The sequence below is a fragment of the Ranitomeya imitator genome, chromosome 2 (genome assembly GCF_032444005.1).
Source record: "Ranitomeya imitator isolate aRanImi1 chromosome 2, aRanImi1.pri, whole genome shotgun sequence".
Lineage (NCBI taxonomy): Eukaryota > Metazoa > Chordata > Amphibia > Anura > Dendrobatidae > Ranitomeya > Ranitomeya imitator.
Window position 1 is genome coordinate 403027765 of NC_091283.1, and position 23043 is coordinate 403050807.

The window sequence follows — 23043 nt, forward strand, 5'->3', positions numbered from 1 at the left end:
GTGATTGACAAACTGGGTAATTGACCAGAGCTCAATGGGTATAAAACTTTCGTAATCCTCTAAACTTTGCATGCAAAGCATTATGCGCAGTGTATATAAAGAACAAACCATATGGGATTCCTAGGGAACGCTTGCACTTGTGTTAAGGAATGAGGAAGCTTAAATTGTTCTGTAGCATTGTGTAATTCGTAATCCCTATAATAGCCTGATTGCATGTGAGTAACTTTTGTGGGGCGATACTGTCGAGACGGAAGTTGGGATAGTTAATAAAGGACAAATGTACGTGTCATAACTTGTCATGACTCCCTTTCTCCATTGTACATTTGGACAACAAGTCGAGTCAATATTGTTAAAGGCAAAAAGGAAATAGAAACAGACGCGTCGTAGAAAACTGCATATTAACTAAGAGTAATAACAGTTTTATAGATCCAAGTTTTGCTACTCCTGTACCTTGCCATTGGTTACTATGAAAAGAACGTGCCCTAGTGGTCGCGAAAAGTGAAAGCGTACGCAATTTAAAAGTCTTTTCCGCTATCAAACTTTTGTTGCCCAGTGATCCCAGTGTCCTAACTTGCAGCAATGTCATTTGCTGATATTAGAAAGGAGGACCCGTTACCTCCCAGCGGGAGTCATGAGACTCGAGCACCCTTATTGTGATCCAATAAAACCATCCCACAATGGACAGCAGAGTACTTGGTCTTATACACATCCTAATAGTACTGTGTTAAAGCAACAAGACCAAGATAAGCATACAGTATAGGACACTCCAATAATACATAAAGACACCAGAGAACATACGGAGTCTAAGTCCCATTAATCCAAAATATAAGTACAAATCTTTATTGGTAAAACCGTAAATTACATAACAAATACAAAAAAACATTAATGAATTGTAACAGACATATAATATTCGAACAAGGAACCAGAAGGCAGCACTGAAAAAAGTCACTGCGAGACGGCAACCCCTATAAATCCCTGTCAATTGTAAGCTCATAAAGTGCCAGTAGTGCATCAAGTCAGGGTGAAAGACACCAAATAAACCCAAAGACTAATACTCTATCCGTTTACCTCCCCTAATGGGATCCTACGTGCCAAGTGCGGCTATTATCATCTTAAGTCGGGCTCAGTGTCTCTTACCCATGGGACAGGAGTATAAGGGTCACCGCCGCAGCCCCGGCGCGCGTTTCGCGTCGGCTTCGTCAGGGGGCAGTGCAGTGTGTTGTTTAGAACTCACATATATAGTGCCCGGAGTCCGAGGTCAGGTGTCCCTAATGGCAGCGCATGTGCTCCGTCAGTCCCGCCGGGAGCTGCATCACGCGCGGCATCCAAAAACATGGCGCCGCGGTTCACAGTCGCGTGTATGACGCCACTGGACCGCACGCGTCATAATAGGGCGCCGCCCACAATGCCCCGAGCAGAGACCACAGAGGACATGCGCACTAGGGAGCACCAAGGACATAGGGTAGGCGCGGCCATAGACGCATCGCTCTAATCACTATGGAGATCTTCAGCGTACCGTGAGTGCACAGAATCTGAAAGACCACATTACTAAAGGGGAGACAAAAAAGTGCACAGTGTTTGCTAACGCCACAGTGAGCGTGATATAAAAACTGGGAAGGGAAGGGAGAGGAACTAAGCAACAAAAGGAGAAAGTATACAAGTACAGGCCACAATATGATCAGACTTAGTAACCTTACTCCTAAAGGTCATAAAAAATCTCAACAGTGTCAATATATGATCATAATCTACCATATACCATATAAATATAACCCCACTAATCCCTGGCAAAGTGAGAGTCACTACCCAAGAATAAGCAGTGACATATACAGAATAACAATACAGTATAACAATACAATATAGATATACTTATAGAAATATAAATGAAAACAAACAGTGTAATAGTGAAATAATACATGTCTACAGATACGCGCATCCAACACGGTATCAGTCATTGGCGTGGTCACGATGACAATATATGATGGCACTGCTTCAATCGTCTATTGCGTCATTTTAATTTGAATATCCTCGGGACTCGGCACATAAGCATATATTTGGGTTTATTTGGTGTCTTTCACCCTGACTTGATGCACTACTGGCACTTTATGAGCTTACAATTGACAGGGATTTATAGGGGTTGCCGTCTCGCAGTGACTTTTTTCAGTGCTGCCTTCTGGTTCCTTGTTCGAATATTATATGTCTGTTACAATTCATTAATGTTTTTTTGTATTTGTTATGTAATTTACGGTTTTACCAATAAAGATTTGTACTTATATTTTGGATTAATGGGACTTAGACTCCGTATGTTCTCTGGTGTCTCTACTTATTGTGATCCAGCAGCGATGGCTTCGTCTCTACCAGCCACACATCCCATAGGCTACTAACTCAATGCCTAGTACTTCATTGAAGACTGTGGATGAAGCTAATGCAATTTTTATAGGCGGATCCAATCTACAGGACTGATAGATCAGCACAGGAGCCCAGCCAAGTTGGCTTCTGAGTCACTGAGGCCATAAAGGAGACCATGACCAGAAGTGACAGCAGGGGATTAGAGTATCACAAAACATTCAGCCAAAACTACAGACACAACCTACCACATGAACCCCAGAATGTCAACGAACGTCATTGGGAAGCTTCCGAATAATGGCAGAAAAATCATTTTCAACAATAAAAGTTAGGAGCAAATCAAGTAGAAATGCTAATGCTCTGTGATTTAGTTATTTTTTACCTTTAAATATCAATTCCATTTACAGGAACATTCATCCCAAAAGAGCTAGGGTCTCTCATTTTCATCAACAATTTTTTAGTTTCTTGACAATTCATCGTAGCACAAATAAAAAACAACAACAAACAAACAGATATGGAGCGCCCCGTCAGGGCCGTGGGGTTACTCGGTACCGGGTCCTGCGGTTCACAGGGGGATGTCATGGTGACTGACCCGGTCCGTGGCCCTGGGATGTCCTTATAAAAGGGAAAGGTCTTTAAAGGGATAAGGTTTATGTTCGTGACACCACCTGTGGTATTCGGTCAGGATGACCGATGCTGCTTTAAGGGGTCCGCTGGGGTGATGTTATGGCAGCTAGATGGTATACCTTCCCACATGTGAAGTATATCCCCAGGGCTGCCCAGTATGTAGATGGTAGAATGGTGAGAGGTGCAATGAAGATCGAGGACACAGGATTGCAGTCTCTTTACCTTGTTTACTGTTGGTTTCAGCAGCCACCGTCCAGGGTCCCAGATCACAGGGCAGGTAGAGTCCGGCCGCTTTGGAGGCAAGTCCAGAGTCCCCTTGTCCAGGTGGAAATCAATAGCCTTCCCTTGCGCTGTAGTCCCTTACTGCATAAGCTTCAAATAAGGTCCTCACAGATGTGGTGTCTGTCTCTCTGTCCCCCGTAGTCGGATAGGACAAAACCCATATGACTGGTGGCTTGAGGCGGTTTATAGCGACTCTAGCATGCTCCAGCCTCTGAGGAGTGCCACCGTGCCACCTGGGTGTAAGTGCAGACAGGTAATGTGCAATTAGCTGTCCTGCCGGTCTCTGAAGTAAGGCGTAGAGGTCCTTACTACCTCGGTTTTCCGGCTACCGGTTATCTGCGCCTCAGAAGGAGGCAGCCTGCTCCTGGCTGGTCCCCTTCTGGTATTCTTTCCTGTGCTTTGCTTTCCTGCACGATCACTGCAACAGTTTCTGCTATCTGAAATGTCTCCTTCTGGGAGCTGCAGCTCTTAGGGCATGCACAGTTCCGTGGACCCTCTGTCCTCCTCAGATGGATGTCTGGAACCAGAGGCGTAGCTAGAGCTTTTGCCGCCCGGGGCTGTTCCCGAGTTTGGCGCCCCCCCCCCCCCTCCCGCTCAATACACACAAAGGTTACCAAAAACGGTTTTCCTGTTTTGTAGAACTTAAACTGGGCCTAATGGTGTCACCCCCACATGCCACACCTGTGACTTAATACCACCACACCATGACCAGGCCACATAGTGACCGAATAATACTACATACAAGGGACAAATACCACAACACCATTTCCAGACCACATATTACCACCACATAGTGACTGAATACTACAATACTGATCAGTAATAAAAAAAAAACCACAATACTATCACCATAAGTGCCAGTATTCACAGGAGATCTGTACTTAGTATGCAGTGTCTGTGTAGAGGTAATACAGAGATCACTGGTGACATTATACACAGGACCTCTATATAGTATACAGTGTATAGTGTCAGTGTATAGGTAACACTGACTCACCAGTGACGTCTCTAGGTGAAGTCCTTCATCTTTCATCCAGCACAGACCGCCATCATTCCTTCCAGCCAGGACTCGTTTCTGCAGGAAATAACACAGTTATCTCGAGCTCCGCTTGTAGAACACATCACTTAATTTTTCACAACTTCTACATTACATCACATGAAGAAAAAAAGGTGATATAGTGTCACTCTGCACAGTAACAGGACCGCCCCCATTTAAAACAGTATACTCAAAAAATAAAATAAATACATCACTGCAGTAATAATATCCCTTAATTAGCCCCTATGGTAATAATATTCCCCACCCTGGCCCCGTTTCTCATTCCTGGCTCCAGCCATATGTTCTCGCATCCTGCCCTCATGAGTATCCATTCTACCCCATATGATCTCCACATCCTGCCCCACCAGCCTCCATCGTATCCGTCCTGCCCCATGATCCAATCCTGCCCCGTGTCTCCAATCATGCCTCGTATCTACATTCTGCCCATGCCTCAAGTCCTGCCCCCAGTGTGTCCAGCATATTACCCCCATGTTGTCCAGCAATCTGCCCCAGTGTGTCCAGCATATTACCCCCATGTTGTCCAGCAATCTGCCCCAGTGTGTCCAGCATATTACCCCCAGTGTGTCCAGCAATCTGCCCCAGTATGTCCAGCACTGCCCCCAGTGTGTCCAGCAATCTGCCCCAGTGTCCAGCCTTTCCCCAGTGTGTCCAGCAGTCTGCCCCAGTGTGTCCAGCATATTACCCCCAGTGTCCAGCATTGCCCCAGTGTGTCCAGCATATTACCCCCAGTGTGTCCAGCAATCTGCCCCAGTGTCCAGCATTGCCCCAGTGTGTCCAGAAGTCTGCCCCAGGGTCTCCAGCATTGCCTCAATGTGTCCAGAAATCTGCCCCAGGGTCTCCAGTATTGCCCCAGTGTGTCCAGCAATCTGCCCCATGGTCTCCTGTATTGCCCCAGTGTGTCCAGCATTCTGCCCCATGGTCTCCAGTATTGCCCCGGTGTATCCAGCAATCTGCCCCATGGTCTCCTGTATTGCCCCAGTGTGTCCAGCATTCTGCCCCATGGTCTCCAGTATTGCCCCGGTGTATCCAGCAATCTGCCCCATGGTCTCCTGTATTGCCCCAGTGTGTCCAGCATTCTGCCCCATGGTCTCCAGTATTGCCCCGGTGTGTCCAGCAATCTGCCCCATGGTCTCCAGTATTGCCCCAGTATGTCCAGAAGTCTGCCCAGGGTCTCCAGCATTGCCTCAATGTGTCCTGAAATCTGCCCCATGGTCTCCAGTATTCAGTGTGTCCAGCAATCTGCCCCATAGTCTCCTGTATTGCCCCAGTGTGTCCAGCATTCTGCCCCATGGTCTCCAGTATTTCCCCAGTGTGTCCAGCATTCTGCCCCATGGTCTCCAGTATTGCCCCAGTGTGTCCAGCAATCTGCCCCATGGTCTCCTGTATTGCCCCAGTGTGTCCAGCATTCTGCCACATGGTCTCCTGTATTGCCCCAGTGTGTCCAGCATTCTGCCACATGGTCTCCTGTATTGCCCCAGTGTGTCCAGCAATCTGCCCCATGGTCTCCTGTATTGCCCCAGTGTGTCCAGCATTCTGCCACATGGTCTCCTGTATTGCCCCAGTGTGTCCAGCATTCTGCCCCATAGTCTTCTGTATTGCCCCAGTGTGTCCAGCATTCTGCCCCATGGTCTCCAGTATTGCCCCAGTGTGTCCAGCAATCTGCCCCATAGTCTCCTGTATTGCCCCAGTGTGTCCAGCAATCTGCCCCATAGTCTCCTGTATTGCCCCAGTGTGTCCAGCAATCTGCCCCATGGTCTCATGTATTGCCCCAGTGTGTCCAGCAATCTGCCCCATGGTCTCATGTATTGCCCCAGTGTGTCCAGCAATCTGCCCCATGGTCTCCAGTATTGCCCCAGTGTGTCCAACATTGCCCCAGCCCCAGTCAGACATAAAGAAAAAAAAAAAAAAGTAAAATCCTCACCTCTCCCGTTCCTAGCGCAGGTCCGGTGCAGTCAGCGTCTCTCCGGCTCTGCGACGCTCAGGACAGAGAGGCAGAGCGGCGCGCACAGTAGTGACGTCATCGCGCCCTCTGCTCTGAGACGTCGCAGAGTAAGAGGACGCTGCAGCTGCCGGCGCCGCAGGAACCAGGAGAGGTGAGTATAGAGCGGGGGGCGGGGTCCGGTGGTGGGGGGAGCTGGCCCTGGTCGTGGCGGCGGACGGCGCCGCCCGAAGATTTAAAGGGGCGTCTTTTTTTTTTTTTTTTTTTTTTCTTCTCCTGCAGCGCCGGCCGCCCCCCGCACCCCCCTTCCTACGCCACTGTCTGGAACTAACTAACTTTCCCTACAAACTACCAGTTATATAGATATGGGGAGTCACCTAGTAAATAGGATCAAAAGCTCCCCCTCGTGGCCTGGAGTATGATTGTGTTGCATGCTTGTGGTACCTGGATGCAGTTATCCTTCCTTGCCTCCAAACGTAACATCACTCTCCCCGCGAGGAAAGCAACATTACTGTGACGACCAGGACTCTGGGGCGCCACACATGTCCTTCTTCTTTAATAGTGGTCACATCGGAATTAATCACATAAAGATCTGGGAAATATGATCAATATTGTTATTGTAATTAGTGCTTTTATTTGCTTTCCATACATGTCTGTAATAACGGATATGATAAGGAAATTGCACGAGATGGGATACAATATTAAGAATGGTGGGGAAGTCTTGCACAGGCCTGAGGATAAACATGCATCACATGGTGAAGAATTAAGACTTTTTGAAATTTTTATTCAAGCTCTTTAAATTAACGTGACAAAACTGAATTATCGGTGTTTCAGAAGATCTGCTTAATGTGTGTTGTGTTTGAGAAGCTCAGGGTCATAGGATTCCCACTGTAAGGCTATGTGCACACGTTGCGGATTTGCCTGTGGAATTATGGTCTCTGAATGCTCCAAATCTGAAAGCCAAATTGATTGGTCGGATGGGAGCAGATTTGCCTCTTCAGCTATGTTCCCGCGATCTGTATTTGCTGAGTTTTCGATATTGTAGGTTTTCTACAGTTCTTCTGTACCAATTAAGTAAATTAGGTTACTTTTTTTGTTTTGGTTTGTTTTTGTGTTTTTTGTTTTTTTTGTTTTTGATGTTGTGTTTTTTGTCTCTTTTTGATATGTTATGTTTTACATAAATCTACTTTGTTTTTAATACTTCCTGGTATTTGGCATTGACAAAACTTTACCTCTACTATCATGTGCAAATTGCATGGTTTTTTATTGCTTTTCTGCAGCAGAAACACAGTATATGTGCTTTTTACCTGAGGATTTCCTTCATCTAATAAAATTCTATGGAGAAAATCTGCACATAATTCTCAGTGCACCTGCAAGAGAAATTGATATGAACAATAGGAATGAAACAAGTATTTTCTACAATGCAATACAATAGAAACATGATAATCTGATGACACTAAGCACTTGTTCATACAATGGGGTCGATTCATCAAGACTGCCGTAGTGCACAATGGCATTATCCAAGTTGTGCAGTCGTAGAAGGTACCAAATTTATTAAGAGGCACATGTTGCTTAATGAATTTGGCGCCTCTCCTACATAATAGTTTTTATTTTTATAGCGCCAACATAAGGGGCATGCATCTCTGGGTGCTACTCCAGAAATGCTACTCCAGTTGGGGAGCAGGATTCAGAATCACCCCCAGGTCTGCTTTGAGGTGATCTGCCTCCCACCCTCATACGGCTATTGCTTGATGATACTCCAAAGGTTCTCTATAGGGTTGAGGTCAGGGGAAGATGGTGGCCACACCATGAGTTTATCTCCTTTTATGCCCATGGCAGCCAATGACTCAGAGGTATTCTTTGCAGCGTGAGATGGTGCATTGCCAGTATGAAGATGATTTTGCTACGGATGGCACAGTTCTTATTATGGAAGAACGTGGTCAGTCAAAAACTCTACAAACGAGTTCGTACTTTGCCAAGGTCATATTCACACCTTCAGCGGTTCTACAGCTCTCTCCCCATTATCCCAACCCAAAACATAACTCCGCCACCTCATTGCTGACGTTACAGCTTTGATGGTATCTGGTGGCCATCCACCAACCATCCATTACTCCATCCATCCAGGGTTGCACGGATCTCATGAGTAAACAAGACTGCTTAAAAATGAGTCTTCTTGTATGTCTGGCCCCACTGCAACCATTTCTGCTTGTGAGCACTGTTTACGGGTGGCTGAATAGTAGGTTTATAGGGGTGGAGCCGCATATTCATTACTGTAAATGAGCGGCCCCACGTGACCGCTCATACAGTAGAAGGTGCGGCCAGGACAGGAAGCAGCGCCAGCCAGCGAGGGAGCCGGGTGAGTATTTTAATAACAGCGGGCGGGTGCACAGGGGGTGGGAGGGGGTTCGGGCACATGGATCTTTATTTTAAACACGAGAAACAAAAAAAAAAGGAATATTCATATCTTCTCTACAGCAAACGCTGCTGCAAAGAAGATATGAATGGCAGCTTCAGCACCAGATGCAGGGGACAGCGCTAAACTTTAGCGGTCTCCTGCACGGTGCGTGTGGTACCCAGTGGGCACACGGGCGGCACACATGTGCCGCACATGTGCCACACTTATGTGCCACAGAAACGCATGGGCACACGGACACGGATAATTCCGATACCGATTTTTCCGGTACCGGAATTATCTGGATGTGTGGGACTGCCCGAAATTGTGTCACCAGATTTTACAATAACAAATTGAGGAATTATTAAATAGATCTCTTAACCCTGATAAGGCCGTTATACTTACTTTGAAAATCCTCATATTAGAACGACCATTTTATGTGTCCAGCCAAAGCATATTTTAAAATCAGGCAGAAACACTTTCAAAACGTATACAGCCGTTCTGAGATTAATTTTCTAAGTAACTGCAACAGCCTCATCAGGTCTAAGAGATCCATTTAATAATGTATGGAGTTTGCTTTGTCAAAGCTGGTAACAGATCATCCTTTAAAAAACAATTTCAGCAATAATTAGGCTGTGTCAACAATGATGAGGGGTAAGGAGGACGGGGTTATGTACTATCATCTGCTCTCACTTCCCTTTCCATACACACGAGTGAAAGGGTGTAGGTGTTTTGAATGATGGGCCTTACCTCATAGCATTATTAGGAAAAAGGGCTTTTGGGAAACCAAATTTAAGGGGTTTTCTGTTTTTGTTATTTTTGTCTTGTTTCTAATTATTTCTATGCATACTGGACCAGTGTTAAAGTAATTAGTCCCATATCTACAGGGACTACAGAAAGCAGCAGCACTGTAGCCCAAGGGATATAAGGGGTAAGAGATGTTTAATTCTTTATTTTATAAGATGGCCAAATTTTAATAAACAGAAAACCCTTTTAATAACAGAATGTAAAAATATAATAATTTTCACAATAATCACCGAAATAATACACAGAAAAATTAAGAAAATCTACGAATGAAATAAAAAAAGTCTAGACATTTCTTCCTTATAAATGAAAAAGGTTGGTTTCTTTGCAGGTTTGGTACTGATCCAAAATAAATTACGTGATACAAAGCTTTACTTAGGTTGGGCAAGAATCTCGTGTGATGAAAGCCCTGGAAACAAGGGAGGGTTTTGGACCTTAAAGTGAAAGGCGGCAGGTAGTGGATCTTCTACAGCTGGACTGAAGGGTCTACAAGAGTCGCCTTAAAGGGAATCTGTAAGTAGGATAATACCTCTAAGCCGTCTATATGGGCATGTAGATCATAGGAAGCGGAATGTGGGAGACATGCAGATCATCAGATTGTTTAATATACTCTGGATTTTGAGCTTTTTCAGTGCCCGTATTTATAATCTACTATTTAGTGCTGATACATCACACACAAGTCGGATTACAAAAATATTTAAACACTGGTTGTAATTAGTGATGAGCGAGAATACTCGTTGCTCAGGTTTTCCACAGCACGCGATTTAGTTAACCTTGCCGCAGATGCATGATTTACAGCTGATAGACAGCTTGAATACATGTGGGGATTCCCTAGCAAACAGGCAACCCCCACATGTACTCAGGCTGGCTAGCAGCTGTAAATCATGCAGCTGTGTCAACAAAAACTAAAGCTCCGAGCGGTCACAAATACTCGGAGACCACCTGAGCGTGCTTTGGAAAACCCGAGCAACTAGTACGCTTGCTCATCACTAGCTGTAATGTAACAAAATAGGAAAAAAGCCAAGGGTGTGAATACTTTTGCAAGCCACTATAAAGCTGTAAATGTCACTTAGGTCATGACAGAGGAACGTCCGCATTAGAAAAGCTATGTGAGAATCTACAAAAAAGGCTTTAACTTAATGTTTGCCCAAAGTATGTACAAGCATAAACTAATGTCTATTATCAACTAACCGTAAATATACTAATGACCAAAGTCCCATAAAAAAATATGTTCGGTCATCTGTTGCTGTTAAGCTACTTTTCAAAAATGACTTTTTTTCTCCTTCATCTCAGTTGCTCTCGTTCATTCATCCGGATGACTAATTCTGGGCTGTGATGGGCCAAATCCTTCTGTTGTGTTTTTTTATGTGGCACGTCTCACATTTTTCTGCACTTTGGGAGGACTTCTTCAGTCTGATGTACATGCCTGGAGCCAGTTTACGGTGTTTTATATGAAACAGTATGGTAGCTGGGCTTGGAAAGCTGCAGACTGATTAAACTGCACATGGGGGGCCATCTCAACAAGTGGGCAGAGAACGGAGCATTTTCTGTCATTGACATACAGTTGCGTGAAAGAGTGATTACCCCTTCCATCAAAACATAAATTAACCGTGGTCAATCACATGTTGGGAAGCAGAGTTCAAATTCCCTAGCCACATCCAAACCCGATTACTGCCACACCTGCTCTCAATCAAGAAATCACTTAAATAGGACCTGCTTGACAAAGTCAAGTAGACCAAAAGGTCCTCAACAGCTAGGCATCATGCCGCGAAACTAGATTTTGTGTTTACTTGTGTTATTTTTGTCTAATATTTAAATTTGTTTGGTGATCAGAAACATTTAAGTGTGACAAACATGCAAAAGAATAGGAAATCAGGAAGGGGGCAAACATTATTTCATGCAACTGTATGTATAGTTAGCCGTTGGTAATAAAACTAAATTTTTTCTTAGCCGCAATCCCTTTAAGTGTTGAACAGTGAACAACACTGTAATGTAAAGAATCATCAGGCAGATATGTAAGGAATCCAGGCAAAGCTTCAACAATAAGGAGGGGAACCAGACTTGAAGCAAAACAGGAGCCAAAGCCGGCTGGATCAAAATTTGATGCAAGGGTCAAAAACAGAAGCCAAGTAACAGTAACTTTATTTGGTAGCACAGTAGAATCCTCGGGGAGAAGGATTTAAATAATGTATTGCAGCACACAAAGGGTTAAAGGGAATCTGTCACCAGGTTTGTCCTCCCCATCTGAGAGCACCATAATGTAGAAGCAGAGATCCTGATTCCAGCAATGTGTCACTTACTACTGTCATTTTGAGAAAAAAAACAGTTTTCTCTGCTGCAGATCTAGCAGTTCTCTGAAAGCTCTGTACAACCCCACCAACACAACTAATTGGCAGCTTTCTGTGTGCACTGTGCATAGGCAGAAATCTGCCAATCAGTGCTCGGGGTGGGGTTACACAGAGCTAATGAATATGGCAGATTACATAACAGCAGATTTTTTAGTCCTCTAGTGATAATCACCTGCCAGTAAAACAGGGATTTTATCAAAACTACAGCAATCATACTGCTGTTAGATTATGTGGCAAAACCTGCTGACAGATTCTCTTTAATGAGGCTAAACTGCAATACTAGACATAGCACCCAGACAAAAGTGGAGCCTTTTTACGAAAGAAAATAGACACGTTTATCCAATCTCATACAACCATGTTAGAATAAGGAGGGGGAATAAACAACTATATTCCTCACCTGTCCAACGAGAGGAAAATAATCCATAATGTCCCACGATCCTAATGACTTTGACCAGCAGAGGGACAGCTGGCTACACACTGAAACAGGAGGTAATCGCTCCTGCAGTGTCTAGCGCTAAGAAAGTTCAACAGAGTTCATCATCTGATGAGCCCCAGTGATCACACTGACGGTACTTCCGCATGATAACTTTCTCATGCAGCTGATGAACTTCGGTGAACTTTCTCACCACAGCTCAGTGCTATATACTTTCGGAGTGATTGCACGCTCCTGGTAGTGTTTAGCTGGCTGCCGGGTAGAGCAGTCGCATCAGCTGATGTGACTGCTCTACAAATCATCTGAATCGTCGCAGGACAGTATGGATTATGGCAGATAGGTGAGGGATATGGTGACTTATTATTTTTTCCCTTTTCCAGGTAACGATCTTATAAGCGGTAATGTTACTACTGATCAGAACCGCCGTGCCGGTGTTTCTCACAATGTCACAGAGATGACAGCGTGGGAAACACCCAATATTAAGTTCATAAAAATGCAAGCAAAAACTCAGCAAAATCCACAAACATTTTTATGCCTGTGTAGTTACTGCATATCTGACTGAAGTCAATGGGTAAAAAACGCGGCAAAAACGTACAAAAGATTGACATGCTGCAGATTTAAAAGCAGCACAAATTCTGAAATGAATACCGATCGTGTGCACAGAACTTCAGGATACTCATTGACTTTGTCGGCATAAGGATTCCCTAGCATTTTGGGGCCAATTCAGTGCAGAAAAAAAACGCTGCAAAAACGCACTGTGTGCACACAGTCTAAAACTGACTGACATCAAATTAATAAGATCTTTTCTCACATGCGTCACCTGTAGTCCTATTATTGCCGGTTGACCTTTTTGACATCTTCAGAAATCACGTGTCTTTTGGAATTGTCCCTCAACCCTCTTATATTCCAAGGTACAAAATTAACAATCACACTCATTTACTAAAATAGTGAATAAATGCAACTATCCTTGTCAATGTTACCCATTCCAGATATTTTACCCACCATATAATCCAGACTTCAGCAGGTTTGTGCAGCAGCTAGTCTCCCCCAACTCAGCTAACAAACACCCCTTTCCCTCCCCTTCCCCGAACAGTATGGACCCACGCTTACCAGTAAGGAATGGGGCCTGAAGCAGCTCAAAACCGTTGGGTGCATGCTCCACAATAATAAAAAATACCAGAAATAAAAATATTCTGTATCAACTGTCTCCTTTATAGAGCCCGCCGCACTAATGATAAACCATATAGCTTGCATATATGTGTCATTAATAGTGATCAGCGCAAGTGCTTGTTACTAGAGTTGGTTCATGAGAGTCCAGCCATCTCAGGGCGTTCTTAGGGGAATCAAAGACAGAAATGGAACCCAGTATAATCACTCGCAGTTTCGCTGGGTAAATCATGGAATATTGCAGAAGTCTGGAAAAAAGGATGCTGCCCTCCAAGTGATATGTCCTGTTTCTCCGGTGCCATCCTTAGTACGATATTATGATCTTTGCAGGATTTTTATTAGGATACGCCAGGGAGGTCTGCCCACTCGGCCGGTCTCGTAGGAATCCTGTGGACCCCCATTCACTCTAGGATCGAGCGCTATCTGCCACAAAATAAGGCCATACCCAGGACGTAAAATTCACTGTTGCATGAATGATGTTGCACCCAGCTCATGGCCATATTATGGGTGTGTTATTTTCACAGTACCAGTAACAACGCTAGTATGAATTTATAGAGGGGGGTCGGTGTCGGACTGGGATGCCAAGAGCCCAACAGTTATCAACTCCAGGGCCCCACTTTTCAGATACATCCAAATGTGACATTATCCTCATTCACAAATGTATATAACAATGAATGGGGTAGATTGTTAAATAAATAAGATGCTGCCTTTGTCTGTATATAGTGACTCAAGTATATAGTGCCAAATACTGCTCATATAGAGGGTGGTGGCCCACCGGAGGATTCTCCTGTCCTCCGCTGCGCCAGTCCGAGCCTGGGTGAAGTAACCTATATCACTGTATAGTTAGTCTAAAAGGCATTTTGGGTGTCAAAGTCTCCCTTTACTACATATGTTTAGAGTCTTTCCTGTAAACATATACAACCATTAGTTAGTTTGGCCTCTCACGCCTTTATTCTTTTTTATGAATCAGAGTGGAGATATTTTTAATTTCTTCATGTGATCAACCCGGGAGCTGCCCTCCTCTTCCTTCCTGTGCCTTGGGGGACTAGCAGACGTTCATAAACAGCAGTATACTTCCTTACAGTATCTTAGCCTTCTGACGGCGCGTGGATACACTTCTGCTGCAATCCCGCATTCTTTATACGTCTCCACATTCCAGGCTGTTTTTGCCAAAAAAAAGTTTTCATAGTGAGGAAAGTTGCCAGGCTGGGCTCAGGCTGCGCAGGATGTGTCAGACAGCATCAGGTGAGAGAAATGTGCTCCTAATCATATGTGGCAGAGTTTGACAGGGGGATGAAGTTTTCGATTTCAACATGTAGAAAACAAAGATAATGCACTGCAAAAGTTAAGAAAAAAAGTGTATTTTTTATGATGTACATATATAAAGATGTGTGTTTGTAGCAAGCTACTAAGTGGAAAAGCTGACACTTGGCAGCTGCTCGTCTGTACACATTGGATAACACTTGTCAATGTAGGAAGTGTCAGAGTGGAAGAACGTGAGATGGGGCAGGAAGGTGGAGTAGATTATTAATAATGAAGGTGAGGGTGGACAAGGCTTCTTACACTCGGGCTACCGTACAACCTCCCTGAATAGTGTGCTGCACTGTACTGGTAATTGGAATTCCATCTCACTTCTCCTTAGGCAAATACTTTAAAAATACTTCTAAATAGGAATGACATTCTGTAATGCTGTAGATAAGCCGCCGATGTATCCTGAAAGAGGAGAAAAAGACGTTAGATTATACTCACCCAGGGGCGGTCCTGCTCCGATGGGTGTCTCAGTTCCGGAACAGCGCCTCCCATCTTCATTGCATGACGTCCTCTTTTGGTCTTCACGCCGCGGCTTCGGCTCCGGCGTACTTTGTCCTGTTGAGGGCAGAGCAAAGTACTGCAGTGCGCAGGCACCGGGCCTCTCTGACCTTTCCGGCGCCTGCGCACTGGGCAGACAAACAGGGCAGACAAAGTACGCCTGTGGAGGCCGCAGCGTGAAGAATAGAAGAGGACGTCATGGAATGAAGATGGGAGGCACCGGGGCGGACCTGAGACACCCATTTGACTAGACCGCAGCGGGACCGCCCCTGAGTGAGTATAATCTAATGTCTTTTTCTCCTCTTTCAGGTAACATCGGCGGCTTATCTACAGCATTACAGAATGCTTACCTCACCATCGATTTTGGGGGTGACAGGTTCCCTTTAAGGAGACTGCCTCTCGAGACCACTTACACACTCATCTACTTGCCTATTGCAATAGTAGGGTAACTATGAGCTGAGCCACTTCACATATCCACACGCTTCTTGCTGCCACCACTCACTATTTTGATAGTCCACAGTGACGCCTGCCCTGGGTGTCACACTAATACACACACCCTAGCACCAAACAAGGTTAACTACTTACACTCCGGTCTAAACATGGTAACACAACCAGGTTATACTTTCCCTCTTTGAGGTTGTGGGTACTTTTAGAGCAGCAAGAAACAAACATATCAGATTTTAGATTTCATATATGAAAAAAGCACAGTTCTTTTAAAGTTACAAAATGATGAACTTTTCTAAGTGACATGAAATTCTCACCAGTTGTCAGAACCCATTCAATTCACACAGGCAAAGAGATCCAAACATAGATGTCCCTAAATGAAGTTATGTGTAATAATGAGAAATGACCAGGGGAAAAAGTATTGAGCACGCTTACTGAAATGTAATGTACAAAAAGCCTTTGCTGACAGCTTCAAGATGCATCCTCTATGGAGAAACTAGTCACAGGCATTGCTCAGGTGTGATTTTGGCCCATTCTTCCACACAAACACTCTTCATATCCTGAAAGTTTCATGGGTTCCTTCTGTGGACTCTGAGCTTTAGTTACTTCTATAAATGTGGCACAGAGTTTGTAGAAATATTTCAATATTTTTAATGAAATCTGTTGGGTTATGGATTAGATAAATAAAAATCCGACACCACTGGACACCTGGCCGCAACTCCTCTGTGAGCCTATGACCTGTAGTGGCAGGAAGTACAAAAGTTTTCTGCATATTTTTTTCTTGTTAGAAAAGAAGTGCTAAAATATGAGGAAGAAAAATAACAGCCCCTTAGGTAGATGGTATATCTCTTGCACACCAGGGACATCACATGGAAAAGCAATATTTTCATGCCATATCGATAACAATCTGATATCAACACCATAGATGTATCTGCGATCGAGGGACATTATCACTTCTATGGATTCAAGTGCCAGGCTTTTTGGAACACAGAAAAGTAATAGCGTGAATTATGGATACATCATAGTTGTGTTTGGTGCCTAGGATGGTGATGGTGAAGGTATGCTCAGAAATATGGTGGTCATATTATTCCACTAAGAGGTTCCTGTGGGAAAATATGGTGTAAATTAGAATCATATCCTTGCAATTATCTTTCTGTGCATGCAATTAGCCATCCTCCTCTCACCCGACCACAAGGAGGGGTGAACGGTCTTGATGACTCACCTTGTAATGTCTCATCCAGAAAAAATCATGGTCAGACTCAGGAGAGACCCTTACATTGTAGATCTGTCCTAATTTCAGCAGCAATCTCCTCTGCCAAAAGGTCTCACAGATTCCATCTGTATTGTATCTCTTATTTTTGTAGTGTTTTTGCCTCGTGTATACAGCCAGTGAAATAAGTATTGAACATGTCACCAAATTTTTAAGTAATATTTATCTAAAGGTGCTATTGACATGAAATTCTCACCAGATGTCAGTAACAACTCATCAAATCATACCATAGATGCCCTTATTTTTTGGATTATAAGATGCACTTTTTTCCCACCTCAAATTAGGAAGAAAATGGGATGCATCTTATAATCCAATAATAGCTTACCAGGGGATGGCGGCAGTGGAGTCGGGTCACAGGAAGCAGGGTCATTGCTTAAGGAGGCTAGCGGTGGCAGGAGTGGGGCCATGCTGCCGGCCCTGGCCTGGGAGGAGGAGGTGTCTCGACACTGTGAGGCTGCGGGCCCTGAACTCTCCTAAGATGTTGATGCTGAGTGGAGTCCTCCTTCCCATTAATTTCCCTAGACCTTGGGAAAATGGAGGCAGAGCATGCGCAGATTGAGTTCTTGAGAGACGCCCACCACAGGGAAAATAAATGGCAAGGTGGACTCCTCTCAGCGCCGATACCTTCAGAGAGTCCAAGGCCAGCAGTTTAGTAGCGCCAAGACATTCCCTCCAACCAACCTGAAACTCGCAGCATCGCCCCACTCCTGCTGCCACCGGCCTCCTGACTGAAGCAGTGACCCTGCCTCTTGTGACTCCGCTCCACTGCAGCCGACCCCCTGGTAAGCTACCATAAAATGCGACTATAATACGCACCACAATTTATTTAAAAACCATTTTTTCAGATATTCCTCCCCAAAATTTGGGGTGCATCTTATGGTCCTGTGCGTCTTATAGTTCGCAAAACATGGTAGCTGGCTGCAGAAAGACTTATCTGTGAATCTGCCACAGAGTTTATGAACCTAATGTTACTTCTTCTGAACTTTTTTCTCAGCTGATTTATAACCACATCAAAGTTATACCATGATAAACAAAGGTTGTAAAAGCTGAACGCTTTTTTTTTGCAAATAAAACCCTACTGCAAAAATGACAACCACAATGTATGCATTTAGGTAAAAAAAAAAAAAGTTGTCTACATCTTTTAACGTCAATGAAATTCTGATTTTACATAAAGTTTGGCTACTTCTAGGCGAAAGAGAAGACCATACACAATGACGACACTGTAACATGTTATTAAGATTAGTTCTGGCATTTCCACCAATGCCACTTTCCAGCAGTGGATCGCTGTATATCCACATTTTTTTCTTTGGCATGTAAATATAAGGGGAATTTATCAGGACTGGTATTTCATATGCCAGTCTTAAAGGGAACCTGTGAGCAGATTTTGCCGCTATAAGATGCGGCCACTGCCTTTCAGGGCTTATCTACAGCATTCAATAATGCTGTACATAAGCCCCCGATCAGATCTGCAAGTGAAGAAAAACATGTTATATTTTGGTGTCGCAGGTCCGGGTCCAGCGCCTCCCATCTTCTTGTGATGCCGCCCTCCTGCTTCTTCATCGCTCCCTGGCATCGGCGATCCTGCGCAGGCGTACTTCTCTGACCTGTTGAGGGCAGAGTAAAATGCTGCAGTGCGCAGGGGCGGGGAAAGGTCAGAGAGGCCCGATGCCTGCGCACTGCAGTACTTTACTCTGCCCTCAACAGGTGAGATAAGTACGCCTGCGCAGGAGCGCCGAGGTCGGAGGGCGAGGAAGAAGCAGGAGGGCGGCATCACAAGAAGATGGGAGGCGCTGGACCCGGACCTGCGACACCCATCGGACCGGACTGCCCTGCACTTCCCACTCTGAGGACCTGTGAGCAGGAAGCACCGACAGCTTACCATGGAGGCCATTGAAGGAGTCCTGGCACAGCTGCGGGCGGCGGCGGCGTCACAGCCTCCAGGCTGGTTGGAGGCTAAAGTGTCTGACATCCTCGGCGGTGGCAGCGGCGGTGTGGATCCCCCGGCAGCTGGGCCTGGTGAGTGGCGGTCCAGGCGAGTGCGGCCCCCGGAGCGCCTATCCCCCGATGTCACCCTGGTGTCTCAGCGGCGGCGCAGGAGTTCCTCAGGGGACCCTCCAGGCTGCGTGCCTGTTCAGAAGCGCCCCAGCAGGCCGCGGTCTGGGAGGAATCCGCCAGCTGCGCTGAGGCCTGCGGCGGCAGTTAGGCCTTCTCCTCCAGCATGCCGGGGGCGGGGCCTATGCGCGCCAGAGCTCCTAACAGCCGGAGCGATGTCACGGCGGGCCGCCGCGGTGATGACCAGGCCAGGCGGCCTGCTTCCTGCGGCAACACGAGACGGCGGGGGAGCATCCCAGCGGCAGCGGCGGGCAGCGCCCCAGATCCAGCGGGGCTGCTGGACACGGCTAGGGGGCACCATTCCCCTCAAGCACCGGCGACCGGGCCTGCATCCTCTCGGGTAGTGGCGTCAGACGGCAGCGTTTCGGACGGTGGGTCCGGGTCTGGGCCTACAGGACATCAGGCGGTCACCTCAGCTGACGAATTCGGCACGGTTCCCCCCGCAGTGGGCGGAACGGTGGGAGCAGTATTGCGGAGCGAAGTTCACGTCCGGGAGGGCCCAAGGACGGCTTTGGGATCGAGAGACGGCTGGACGGCGACAGCGTCTGCGGGGATCACAGCTCCTCTGCAGCCTGGTGAGAATCCATCAATGTATTGTTTGTCCCCGGCGTTTTCGACGCCGACTTTAACTTCTGTGAATCGGGTTGAGGGGTATGTGGAGCGGGGTGATGGAGTTGGTATGCGGGCGGTTGCGAGTCGTGAGGGGGTGGGGGAGTTGTTGTCACAGTTGGGCAGTGGTAGGCCAGGGCCATCCCCTTTGTCAGCTTGGGTCGGATCGTCTGATCCGGGGTTGGCGTTATCCAGCAGCGGGTCTGCCGAATCGGGCAGGTTGACCTAGCCGGTCTCGGTATCTGTGCAGACTGAGAAAGAGAAGGAAGGGGGGCGAGGTGTATGTTTGCTTTGAAGGGCCGTTGGGGGCTTGAAAAAGGAGGTGCGTGAAAAGATTTGGAAGGACGAGTATGTCGAGATATTTTCGCTCTTGCCGTTAGAAAAATTTAACCTTGATAAGAGTAAAAAGGAAGATAGTAAGAAGGAGGATGAGGAAAAGCGGCGATGGCGCCTTATTCCTCAGACGTTTGTAAATTTGCTTCAGGCATTTGCGATTTTGGCAAGCGTTATTGGCGAGAAGGCTCCCAAGAATTGCTCCGCCTTGCTTTGTTATATGGATTCCATAGGTGAGGCGCATAGGGCCTATGGTGGTCAAGCATGGTTACGATACGATGAGCAGTTCCGGCAGCGGAAGGCGGTCCGTCCTGCGATCCGGTGGGATCAGAAGGACATTGGTTTGTGGTTGCGGGTGATGGCGTCAACAAAGTTTGGTCACTCCTTTCAAAGCGGGGCCGGCCAAAGCTCTTCGCAAGGTTCATCTTCAGGAATCGGGGGTCAGTCGGGACAATCCGGCAGTCAGAAGCACGGAGAGTGTTGGCAGTTCAATGAGGGCCAGTGTAAGTTCGGAGCGACTTGTAAGTTCAAGCATTTGTGCTCGAACTGCAACGGCGCTTCACACGGAGCCTCCAAGTGTTTTAAGAAAAAAGGGAAGCCAGAGGGTAATTCCAAAGGTCTTCTTCTTCTTTGGCAGACTCCCATTGGTTCTTCTCGGAAGGTCTTGTACTTGCTGCAGCTATAAAAGGTTTGCATGGCCACACGGCCATGCGCTAGTATACAATTGTTATCGTGTGTGTTGATGAGTGCAAGTCGTTCCTTAAAAAAAACCATCCCTTGTGTATGACTGTTCGCGTAAGGTGTATGGCTGCAATCTAGTGCCCGGCTGAACTCACAGCTTTAACACATGAAACAGGGTCTAACTGCTGTGACCGCCAGTGCAGCGCCGTGCGCTATTAGAGCGCTTACCGTACCCATGTCTGGGTGGTTAGTGGTGTCCGCTAGTGTGGCACAGCATGTACTTCTGTGCATATTAGTTACCTCTGATACCCCAATTGTGGTGTCGATCGCAAGAGGTCTACACTAACTCTAATCCTGTGTCCTGGGATAGAATTCTGTGGTTCCTTGCTTGCGCTCTCTGTGCGGTACCGTGACCCTGTGACTTAACAGGGACCGCTTTCTTCATACAGGGTGAAGTTAACCCATGTGTGTATCCTCATTGTACCGCCATATAGTCCGTCATTACTTAGCAGCAGGTTCCATCTCTGTACGGTGGACCCCGGGCTACGAACGCACCTTATCATATCTAATTATTTGGTGCGTTCCGCTAGCCCTAACAATATGTTTTGTTTGTTTATAATAAAGGCCGTTGTGGCCAATTATATCCAACTTGAGACTCATGTCATTATTCGGATGTTGGGAAGGAAACGGGGTAGGAGATCCCTTGGGTAGACACTTATTCACGGTGGTCGACAATACCAATGTCAAGACCAGGCTGGAGCAAGCCGCCCACCCCCTCCCCCGGGCGGCGTACGTGGAAGCCGCCATGACAGGGGGTTTGGAGCAGGAAGAGAGGGGGCGTGGGGTTTCGCTCCTTGGGGAGGGTTAATGCTGGCCTGAGAGGGTGTGGGGGGAGGAGCTGATCACTTCCCGCTTTGAGGACCTGTGAGCAGTCCCGCCCACCCGCCCTTTATGTTTGTGTGTTCGATAATGTTAGTTGGCTTTTTGTTTTCGGGTCATAGTGGCTGTAGGCGGGGGAGGAGTCCTTGGAATTAGTGCTAAATTGGCCTGGGGGGTCCGTCGGGATACGGATTCTCCAGTTGGTATAAGTTTTGGTTGCGGGTCTGGTGATTTGGGGGAATCTTGGTAACGGTGGGCCAGATTCCTAAGTTGGAAGTGGACAAGGGTAACGGGGTAACGGCTGAGAATAATCTACGGTTGGTCTCTTGTCCACTTGTTTATACTATGGTTAACACCAGACTTTTAGCTTCAAGGACCCCTTCCCAGATCATGTTACGGTTATATGTTTTGTTTGTTTATAATAAAGGCCGCTGTGGCCAATTATATCCAACTTGAGACTCATGTCATTATTCGGATGTTGGGAAGGAAAGGGGGTCGGAGACCCCTTGGTTAGACACTTATTCACGGTGGTCGACAATACCAATGTCATGATGCATGATAGAAATATATATGAAAAACATAGAAACAGCATTTCAAATTACCATATATACTCGAGTATAAGCCTACTCGAGTATAAGCCGACCCCCCTAATTTTGCCACAAAAAACTGGGAAAACTTATTGACCCGAGTATAAGCCTAGGGTAGGAAATGCAGCAGCTACTGGTAAATTTCAAAAATAAAAATAGATGCTCTATACCGTTCACTATTGCCCCATAAGATGCTCCATATAAAGCTGTGCCATATATAATGCTCCATACTGTTCATTATTGCCCCATAGATAGCTCTGCCATATAGTGCTCTGCACCGTTCATTATTGCCCCATAGCTGCCATATAGTGCTGTGTGCCGTTCAGTACTGCCCCATAGCTGCCATATAGTGCTGTGTGCCGTTCAGTACTGCCCCATAGCTGCCATATAGTGCTGTGTGCCGTTCAGTACTGCCCCATAGCTGCCATATAGTGCTGTGTGCCGTTCAGTACTGCCCCATAGCTGCCATATAGTGCTGTGTGCCGTTCAGTACTGCCCCATAGCTGCCATATAGTGCTGTGTGCCGTTCAGTACTGCCCCATAGCTGCCATATAGTGCTGTGTGCCGTTCAGTACTGCCCCATAGCTGCCATATAGTGCTGTGTGCCGTTCAGTACTGCCCCATAGCTGCCATATAGTGCTGTGTGCCGTTCAGTACTGCCCCATAGCTGCCATATACTGCCGTGTGTCGTTCAGTACTGCCCCATAGCTGTGCCATAGAAAGCTCTGCCATTGCTGCTGCTGCTGCAATAAAAAAAAAAAATGCCATACTCACCTTTCTTGCTTGCAGCTCCCGGCATCCGGTCCCGGCGTCTCTGCGCACTGACTGATCAGGCAGAGGGCGCCGCACACACTATATGCGTCATCGCGCCCTCTGACCTGAACAGTCAGAGCGGAGTGACGCCGGGAAGATGGAGCGACGCCCGGCGGC

General features: G+C 46.4%; 1 protein-coding gene across 5 annotated transcripts in view; it reads left to right on the plus strand.

The window, feature by feature from the left end:
- The window catches only part of PIK3R6 (phosphoinositide-3-kinase regulatory subunit 6), a 129969-nt gene that overhangs the window by 14975 nt on the left and 91951 nt on the right, over positions 1–23043 (plus strand). The window contains exon 1 of one of the 5 annotated variants that reach the window (XM_069750642.1): positions 14475–14634. The exons of 2 other annotated variants lie outside the window; for them this stretch is intronic. The gene's annotated coding sequence lies outside the window, so the exon portion shown is untranslated. Of the gene's footprint in view, positions 1–14474; positions 14635–23043 lie in introns of those variants that run through there. 2 more of the 5 variants (XM_069750646.1, XM_069750649.1) reach the window with 2 other exon arrangements.